We start from the raw sequence: 10,657 nt of genomic DNA on the forward strand, positions 1-10,657 counted from the left end.
CATCATGAAAGGAACACCAGGGAAGTTTCTTCTTTCCCTTTTCAACAATGCATTCCTTTTAAAACTAACACTTTCCAAGACATGTTTCTGTTTATAAATTACCTTTATATCCATCTCTTGATTCTCAATAATGCTATAAGGTAAACTGATATTACCCCTACTTTCCCAGGTGAGGAAACTGGGCTCTGAAAGAGGAAGTAAATCTCTCAAGAGCTCCACTGTTTAAATGACCTCAGATTTAAACCACAATTTTTGACTAAATTATTCCTGGTTCATCATGGTCAAGACACTTTCTACCAAATGGTCTCCCATCTCCCAAAGATCCCAAGTTATGGATCATATTCCCACAGGCTCCATTCAGAACCAGAGTGAACCTACTGAGAACATCTTTGGAATAAATAGTGTTATAAGCCCCTAGGGCTTTGCCTGAACCTAAGTGGCCTGCTAAGACTGCTTACAAGTGGTAGGCATCAACTATACATAGCAAGGACTTGACTCAGGTCCATGCTGGCCTCTGGGCAGTGCCCATTCTCCTAGCTGAAGCTGGGAGGAGACAGGGCTATCATTAAAACCATTTAAAAACAATACACATACCAAAAAAATCATAAAAAACTTTATTTACAGTTGAAAACTTTAACACGATCTTAGGTTCTGAATCTGTGCTACTTCCAGGGTCTCTTGATCAAATAGGCAGCAGCAGGCAGGGAAACACAGAGGGCAGTCCACATTCTCTTACTTGAGAACATCACCCATAGCCATGGAAGGCCTACAATGGCAGAGATGTGGAGGTCAGTGAGGGATGGAGAAATAAAGAGTTTAGGGCAGTGGTTCTCAACGTTCCTAATGCCGCAGCCCTTTAATACAGTTCCTGTGGGTCATGACCCACAGGTTGAGAACTACTGGTTTAGAGGATCTAGAAGGGGATATTCCATGAGAGAATGCTCCCAGCTGTCCTCTCCACTCCTAATCTTCTTTTTTCTACCCTGTTTAAAAGGGTAGAATGGGTCTGATAAAGAAACTAACATTTTTTTTTTTTTGAGGCAGTTTCACTTTGTCACCCTTGGTAGAGTGCCACGATGTCACTGCTTACAGTAACCTCAAACTCTTGGGCTCAAGCAATTCTCTTGCCTCAGCCTCCCAAGTAGCTGGGACTACAGGCACCCACCACAACGCCCGGCTATTTTTTTTTTTTTTTTTTTTTTAGCAGGCCCAGGCTGGGTTCAAACCCACCAGACTCTCAACATGTGGCCGGTGCCCTAACCATGCCCAGCCAAGAAACTAACATTTATGACTATGCATACTGTCTCTTTTATTATTTACCTTTCACAGTTCTGTGTAGTATATATTATCTCTAATTATGCAAAGGAGCAATCTAGAGTTTCACAGGTTTAATGGCTTGACTAAGTCTATAGGGTTAGACAATGGTTGGGCACCCTGGTCAACTTGGCTCCAAAGCCTGTGGCTTTTTTGTTAGACTTCAGTAGCTCTTTGTGGAACTCCCAAACAAAGAGCAATCCATCTTCTTTGCATGTTTCAGACCCAGCTATAAAGAGAAAGTCTACATCTTTGGAGTCATCTATACCAAAAAACAGTGTATAAGTATACTCAGATACTACCATCCCCCTCACCCTGCCATCCCCAAATGGTGCCCACATCCTCCTCCAGAGTCCTGGTGTCATATTGCCCGCCCAGACAAAAGTTTAACTCTGGGCACTCAAGCAAAATGTATAAGTGCACTTTGCAAGTTGCATGGTGGATTAAGATCTATTAGACCAGGCACTATGTTAGTCAACATGGTCTTTGCTTCAAGGAGGCATCAGTCCAAGGAAAAATAGCACATTTGGGATACGCTGTGTTAAATGCTGTAATGAAGGTTTGAACCAAGTGCTGTCAGAGAGCATCCAGGGAGGAACCATTGACTCAGCCCAGACCTAAGAGGAGGAGATGGCAGAACCAGGGAAGAATCCACAAACTGATGTTAGCCCCAGCGATGGGCATACTACTGGGACATGTTGGGAGGGATTAGGACTAGTTAAAATTACATATTAGACAGTATATATTTCTATTATAAGATACGTGCTTAATGTAGAAAATTTAAGCATAAATAGGATAACAAACTAAAAAAGTCTCTTTGCTATCTCTTCTACAGAACTATTAATACTCTGCTGTATACTACTGCAGAGATTTCTCACATAATCAAAATAAATAGTACCATGCTTACACAATGTACGTTATTTTTTTGTTTTGTTTTGTTTTTTTGAGACAGGTCACTGGGTCTTGCTGTTGCCTAGGGTGGAGTGCAGTGGCACCATCATAGCTCACAGTAACCTCAAACTCGTGGGCTCAAGTAATCCTTCTGCCTTAAGTTTCCCAAGTAGCGAGGACTACAAGTACACACCATGTTTGGCTCATTTTTCTATTTTTCTTTCTTTCTCTTTTTTGGTAGAGATGGGATCTTGCTTTGTCCAGGTCTCAAACTGCTGGCCTCTTAAACTAGTATGATTAGACTTGAGCCACTGTACCTAGTCATGTATTAAATCTTAACTATCACTTAATTTACCTTAGAAATCTTGCCAACATATATAGATCTACCTCTTTGCTTTCCTTTCCCCCCCCTTCCCTTCCCTTTCTTTCTTATTAAGACTATATAGTATTCCATTGACGAGATGTACTTGTGTGTGTATATAAGACTTGACTATGATGGAGGCAGCTTTGCCTTGGTACTGGACTTGACTGGAATGAAGCCAGACATTCTCCTTTCCCTGGTCTTTTCAGCTGGTAGAGCTTCTGAGGGCAGGGAACAAATAGGTCACACACCCAGCAGGCACATAAATACTTTATGCCAAATCTCTGATGCTCCCAAGAGCCTACTTTAATGAGGAACCTTTCCTTGCCTGGACTACTGCAGTGGACTCCTCACTGGCTTCCAGCCCATCTTCTACATCACTGTCAGAATCATCTTCTGATCATGAAAATTGAACTACAATATTCTCCTGCTCAAAATCTTTCAGTAGGTCCTATTAGCCTGGTTCTTTTCAGAGGGCAGGATCCTCTCTGAGAATCTCAGGAGCACAATGTACTCTGTCTCCACAGGGGAAAATTACTCCTTCTCTGAAGCCCATTCCCTGTCCTTGGGATAACATATGAACTGCTTAGGTTGGCCCTGTTTCTCACAACTGGCCATGGCCTCCATCTGGCCTTCTCTCTTAACTATTTGCTTCTCTTGTCTTCCTACTTTGGCCATACTGAATTATCTGTAGCTTCTCCTACAATTCTGGCTGTTTCCTGTTTTTGTGCCTTTGCACATGTTGTTCCCTCTGCCCGGAAGGCCCTGCCCGGATTTAGCCACCTGACAAGTTCTATTCTTTTTTGTACTAAGCTGGAAGCATCACATCTTCTTTGGTCTTCCCAAACCCCAGGCAGTTCAAGGCATTCATACTTTCCTTACCTTGTTCTTTTCTTTTTTTTGAGACAGAGTTTCATTATGTCGCCCTGGGTAGAGTGCCATTGTGTCACAGCTCACAGCAATCTCTAACTTGTGGGCTTAAGTGATTCTCTTGCCTCAGCCTACCAAGTATCTGGGACTACAGGCGCCTGCCACAACGCCCTGCTATTTTTGTTGTTGCAGTTGTCACTATTGTTTAGCAGGCCTGGGCGTGTGTGAATGGCGCCCTAACCCTGAGCTACAGGTGCCAAGCCCTTTGCCTTGTTCTAAAACCTCCAATTCAGTGCTTTATTGTACTGTAACTATCAGTTTTCCCAAGAGACTACTGAGTTCCTTGAAAGAATGAACCAGACTGTTAAATCTGCAGTATAATAAATACTACGTATGCTGCATGGGACATATCTCAACATGTTTTACATAATCTTCCCCCTACAGGAATATGTCGCATCTACAAGTAATTCTAGGAAGGGAGATAATGTTTCCTAAACTTCATTCATTCAAACAGCATCTTCTCAACTGTTAAAATATACATCATTCACAGGTACTATTTATTTATTTATTTATTTATGTTTTTGAGACAGAGCCTCAAGCTGTCCCCCTGGGTAGAGTGCCATGGCATTACAGCTCACAGCAACCTCCAACTCCTGGGCTCAAGCGAGTCTCCTGCCTCCGCCTCCCAAGTAGCTGGGACCACAGGCGCCCGCCACAACGCCTGGCTATTTTTTGGTTGCAGCGTCATTGCTGTTTTGGCGGGTCCGGGCTGGGGATTCGTACCCGCCACCTTAGGTGTACGTGGCTGGCGCCTTAGCCGGGTGAGCTATAGGCGCCGAGCCTATTTATTTTTTTAGAGACAGTCTCACTTTGTTGACCTTGGTAGAGTGCCACGGCATCACAGCTCACAGCAACCTCCAGCTCTTGGGCTTAGGCGATTCTCTTGCCTCAGCCTCCTAAGTAGCTGGGACCACAGGCGCCCGCCACAACGCCTGGCTATTTTTTGGTTGCAGCGTCATTGCTGTTTTGGCGGGTCCGGGCTGGGGATTCGTACCCGCCACCTTAGGTGTACGTGGCTGGCGCCTTAGCCGGGTGAGCTATAGGCGCCGAGCCTATTTATTTTTTTAGAGACAGTCTCACTTTGTTGACCTTGGTAGAGTGCCACGGCATCACAGCTCACAGCAACCTCCAGCTCTTGGGCTTAGGCGATTCTCTTGCCTCAGCCTCCTAAGTAGCTGGGACCACAGGCGCCTGCCACAATGCATAGCCATTTTGTGTTGCAGTTTGGCTGGGGCCAGGTTTGAACCCACCACCCGAGGTACATGGGGCCAGCACCATACTCACTGAGCCACAGGCGCCGCCCTACAATTTATTTTTTAACCTAATCTCTATCTGAACTTCAATACTGTCTCGTAAGCTGTAACTATAAAATTATGTTATGTGCTAATTATATATTTTTTCCTAAGATTTAAATATTTATTTATTTACTTATTTATTTTTTGAGACCAAATCTCACTTTCTTGCCCCTTAGAGTTCTATGGTGTCATAGATCACAGCAATCTCAAACTCTTAGACTCAAGTGATCCCTTTACCTCAGCCTCTTGAGTAGGATCCAAATATTTAAAGAAGAGGCACACCTGTGGCTCAAAGGAGTAGGATGCCGGCCCCATATGCCAGAGGTGGCGGGTTCAAACCTAGCCCTGGCCAAAAACTGCAAAAAAAAAAAAAAAAAAAAGATAGTCGTCCTAGCACTCCCTGAAGTAGTCTCTCACAAAGCTCTATTAAGAAGCACCTGAGACGCTTGTTACAAACATAGCATTCTGGGTCTTTCCCTAAACCTATCCCATAAAACACTCCAAGGGAAGGATCTGGAAATTAGTAGGTTTAACAATGCCCCAAATGATTCTTATCTGTAGGGGCATCTGGGCAACAATAAGAAGAGTCCCCCAGACCACACTTGGTACTGGCACCAGGCTTGGGAATCAAAGGGAGAAGGGCAGCATATCAGACTAGTAGGGCTACTAGAGCTCACAGCTAGCTAGTCCCTTTTCTAAGAATCTTTAGAAACTTAAAAGGCTTTTGAAAAAGAGGTTCTACCCTTCCCCATGTATGTGTCATACAGCAGGACAATGGTGGGGGTAGAGATTTGTTTATGCTATCAAATTCATCATAGAAAGCTTTCCCAGGACCCACTAAGGGAAAGCCAAGATTTCTGTATCTAGAGTAGTGCATAAAACTTCATTTCACTAAAACCAACCTAGGAAGGCAAAACAAGAGTTCCAGAACAGTGCTTCTCAACCTTCCTAATGCCGTCACCCTTTAATACAGTTCCTGTGGGTTGTGACCCACAGGTTGAGAACCGCTGTTCTATAAGAAAATACTCCATAGGAGGTATAGTTGATCAAGTGACCTCACTTGTCTTCTGTCTCCTTCCCAGCTCATTCATCTCCTATTCCCAGTACCTGGGCACAAGGCCTCAAATTCATTATTAGGTGATAGCTTCATATCAATGCAATGGATTCCTACAGGACCAGTGCCAACAAGGGATTATTTCCTCATGGAGTGCCACAGCTCACAGCAACCTCCAGCTCTTGGGCTTAGGCGATTCTCTTGCCTCAGCCTCCCAAGTAGCTGGGACCACAGGTGCCCGCCACAATGACTGGTTATTTTTTCTTGCAGTTTGGCTGGCACCGGCTTTGAACCCACCACCCTCAGTATATGAGGCTGGCGCCCTACTCACTGGGCCACTGGGGCCGCCCCACCTGGATCTTTTTTCTTTAGAATATAGTGGGTTCTCAATTAAAGGACAGACTGATTTCAACCAGTGTGCTGTGAGAGGATCTTAGGTATGCCATGAAAAAAAAATTTTTTTTGAGACAGAGCCTCAAGCTGTCACCCTGGGTAGAGTGCTGTAGCATCACAGCTCACAGCAATCTCAAACTCCTGGGCTCAAGTGATTCTCTTGCCTCAGCCTCCCAAGTAGCTGGGACTACAGGTGCCTGCCACAATGCCCAACTATTTTTTTGTTGTAGTTGTCATTGTCATTTGGCAGGTCCAGGCTAGATTTGAACCTGCCAGCTCTGGTGTATGTGGCTGGCACTTTAATTGCTTGAGCTACAGGCCCCGAACCCGTGAAAATTTTTAAAGATCATTAATTTATTTTCAAAAGAAGTTCAAAGCATAGTAGGTTTATTCTTTTTATAGATCAATATAATTTAAGTGTGCCGCAGAAGTTTAACTACAGGTTCAAGTGTGCTGTGAGATAAGAAAGATTGAAAAACATTCCCTATATCTCTGCTTCTCAAAGTCAGCAACAGGATCTGATTTGAAATGAAAAATCTGGTGGCACCTGTAGCTCAGTGGGCAGGGTGCCGGCCACATACACCAAGGCTGGTGGGTTCAAGCCTGGCTGCAGCCAGCTAAAACAACTGCAACAAAAAAAAATAGCCAGGCATTGTGGTGGGTGCCTGTAGTCCCAGCTACTCCGGAGGCGGAGGCGAGAGAATCTCTTAAGCCCAAGAATTTGAGGTTGCTGTGAGCTATGACATCATGGCACTCTACCCAGGGAACAGCTTGAGATTCTGTCTCAAAAAAAAAAAAAATCTCAGCCTCCACCCTGACCCACTGAATCAGAACCAGTATTTTAACAAGATCTGGACATTCACATGCACATTCAAGTATGAGAAATACTGCTCAAAAGGGCTTAAAAACATCATGTACAGTGGCTGTCAACTATAATCTTACTCCCCCCCAATACTGAAGGATGTGAAACACTCCCGTAACACGAAAGATGCCTATAATTTTATTGCTAGAAAGAAAAATAATAGGTAATACCACTTTCCCTTCTGGGTCAAGTTTGGGAAAAAAAATACCACCTCCCACCCTCTAGACCCCTGTTCCCTTGATAATTAATCTCCTCTTTTCCTTATTTTTCCCAAATTACATTATTCAGAAGCCCAAAAACCCGTTTACATCAGACTGCTATCCAGATTCTCGAACACATTACAGGAGTGGCCAACCTATAGTCAGCAGCTGGATTATGTGAGGACTATTTTGCTTCTCTGTGGTGTCAGATATCTCAAAAATTATGTATGGACCCTGTTTATGATCATCAGCTTTTGTTAATGTTGGTGTATTTAATGTGTACTCCAAGATAACAATTCTTCTTTTAATGTACAGCAGAGAAGAAAAAAAGATTGGACACCTTTATAGGCTCAGACCCTATGAGCAATTTCTGGTAAAGTAAAATGATATAGTTCAAATAAAGTTCTTAACTCAATATTTGGGCATAAGTATCCAATAAATGATAATTGCTTTTATTACAGTGTCACTAAATATTTGTTATGTCTTGCAATTCTGAGCAAGTCAAGGTAAGGAGAATGAATTGGGGGTACTTAAGTTTTAGAGCTCATTGTCCAATGCCGTAGCCACTAGCCATGTATGGCTCTTTAAACTTAATTTTAATAAAATTAAAAATTCGGTCCTTCGCTGGGCATGGTGGTGATTACGCCTGTAATCCTAGCACCCTGGGAGGCCAAAGCAGGTGGATTGCCTGAGCTCAGGAGTTCGAGACCAGTTTGAGCAAGAGTGAGACCCATTCTCTACTAAAAATAGAAAAAACTAGCCTGGGGTTGTGTTGGGCATCTATAGTCTCAAATACTCAGGAGGCTGAGGCAAGAGGATCTCATAAGCCCAAGAGTTTGAGGTTGCTATGAGATATACTGCCATGGCATTCTACCCAGGGCGACAGAGTGAGACCCTTGTCTCAAAAAAATAAAAATGAAAATAAAAATAAAAACTCAGTTCTTCTCTTGTACCAGTCACATTTCAAGTGTTCAACTGCCACATGTGGCTGGTTGCTACCATACTGGACAGTGGAAATGAAGAACATTTCTATCATCACAGGACTATTATGGGATAATCCTGGTATAGGGAGCCTCTGAAATGCAAAATGGTCACCTGAGGAATCTGTTCTGCTTGGATTGCAGGATGAGAAGAGGGGCTTCCTTGGGGAGAATTTCACATAACTTCTGCTAAGAGTGGGGGAGGAGGCAAGGGTTGATCCCACCCTTAGAAATAAAGCCTCCAACAAGGACTTCTGGTAACTTTCTATAAACAACTCTGAAAAGTACAGAAAAGACGTCCCAAATATAAAGAATTTCTATTTATTTTTTAAAAAAGCTTAGGTGTCAAGTGGGCCTGGGGAAGGACTATCTGGTTGGACAAGAAAAGGCCAGATGCAGCTCCCAGCACACACTTGTGCATTCCTGCCTCAGCACGTGCTCACACCAGTTCACAGGCTAAAATGCCTGAGATTCTCCCTCTCTGCTAATTCATGTAATAAATCTTTACTGAATGCCTATCAGTGTCAGATACTCTCAACACAGAGTAAGTCACAGTTAAGGTATATGCAGTCATTGAGATCATCTGATACTCAACTAGATCTCCATTTGTAAAAAGGACAAGAGTCTCATCTTAACATCACATAGAAAAACAAGTTCTATATAGTTTTATAAGTATAGAAATATTAGAAAAAACATAGAAAACATGATCTGAGGTAGAAAACACCACTGGACACAGTGGCTCATGCCTACAATCACAGCACTTTGGGGGGCCAATGAGGGAGGATCACTTGAGGCCAGATTACTTGACACCAAACTGAAAGCAACTTAGCAAGACCTACAAAAAACAGAAAAATTAGCCAGGTGTAGTGGCACACACCTGTAGTCCCAGCTACTTAGGAGGCTGAGGAAGCAGATCGCATGAGCCCAGGAATTTGAGGTTGCAGTGAGCTAATGATGGTGCCACTGCACTCCACCAGGGGCAACAGCAAGACCCCGTCTCAAAGAAAAAAAGGGCTTTATTAAATGAGAGAAGAACGGGAAAGCCATAAAAAAAATCTGACAATTTTGACCTCAACAAGATTTAGGACTGTTTTTTTTTTTTGAGACAGAGTCTGTGTCACCCTAGGTAGAGTGCTATGGCATCATAGCTCACAGCAACCTCATACTCTTGGGTTAAGCAATTCTCTTGTCTCAGCCTCCCAAGTAGCTGGGACTACAAGGGCCCACCATGACACCCAGCGATTTTTTTTGGTTGCAGTGTCACTGTTTAGCAGACCCAGGCTGGACTCGAACCCACCAGTCTCTGTATATAGCCAGCACCCTAACCACTGAGTACAGGCACCACTCATACAATATTTTTAATAATTTTGTATATGAATCAAAGTTTTGACTGCAACTTGTATGTAAGGTCAAGTGTGAAATTTTCCACTTTTTTTTTGGAGACAGAGTCTCACTTTGTCACCTTTGTTAGAATGCCATGGCATCACAGCTCGCTGCAACCTCGAACTCTTGGGAGGTTCCTGTGGCTCAGTGGGTAGGGCATCAGCAGGAATCTCTTTAGCTGGTGCCCTACCCACTGAGAATCACTTTAGCCCATACTGAGGGTGGCAGGTTTGAACCCGGCCCTGACCAAACTGCAACAAAAAAATAGCTAGGTGTTTTGGCAGGGTCCTGTAGTCCCAGCTACTTGGGAGGCTGAAGCAAGAGAATCACCTAAGCCTAGGAGTTGGAGGTTGGTGTGTGCTGTGAAGCCATGGCACTCTACTGAGGGTGATAAACAAAAAGGGATTCTCTTATCTCAGCCTCCTGAATAGCTGGGACTACAGGCAACTGCCACAACACCCAGCTATTTTTAGAGACAAGGTCTTGCTCTGGCTCAGGCTGGTCTCAAACCTGTAAGCTCAGGCAATCCACCCGCCCTGGCTTCCCAAGTGCAGGGATTATAGGTGTGAGACACCTGGCCCAAATTTTACACTTTTGATGATATGTTGGTACTCAAAGTTTTCAGAGTTTGGAGCACTTTGGATTTCAGATTTTTGGATTATGAATGCTCAACCTAGGCTCAGCACCCATAGCACAGTGGTTAAGGCACTGGCCACATACACCAAGGCTGGTAGGTTCAAACCCAGCCTGGGCCTGCTAAACAATGACAACTGCAACAAAAAAACAACCTGGAGTTGTGGGTGTGTGCCTGTAGTCCCAGCTACTCAGGAGGCAGAGACAAGAGAATCACTTACGCCCAAGAGTTTGAGGTTGCTGTGAGCTGGGATGCCACAGTACTCTAGCGAGGGTGACAATAGTAAAACAATGTCTAAAAAAAAAAAGCTCAACCTGTATGTATATCACAGTTTTGTTTTGTTTTGATTTTTTTTTTTTT

General features: G+C 43.7%; 1 protein-coding gene across 1 annotated transcript in view; it reads right to left on the reverse strand.

The window, feature by feature from the left end:
• Positions 1–591: 591 nt before the first annotated feature.
• Positions 592–10,657, reverse strand: part of PPIH (peptidylprolyl isomerase H) — a 30,797-nt gene continuing 20,731 nt past the window's right edge. The window contains exon 10 of the mRNA XM_012810870.2: positions 592–766. The gene's annotated coding sequence lies outside the window, so the exon portion shown is untranslated. The remainder of the gene's footprint in view (positions 767–10,657) is intronic.

The sequence above is a fragment of the Otolemur garnettii genome, unplaced genomic scaffold (genome assembly GCF_000181295.1).
Source record: "Otolemur garnettii isolate 467f Iridium unplaced genomic scaffold, OtoGar3 scaffold00144, whole genome shotgun sequence".
Classification (NCBI taxonomy): domain Eukaryota; kingdom Metazoa; phylum Chordata; class Mammalia; order Primates; family Galagidae; genus Otolemur; species Otolemur garnettii.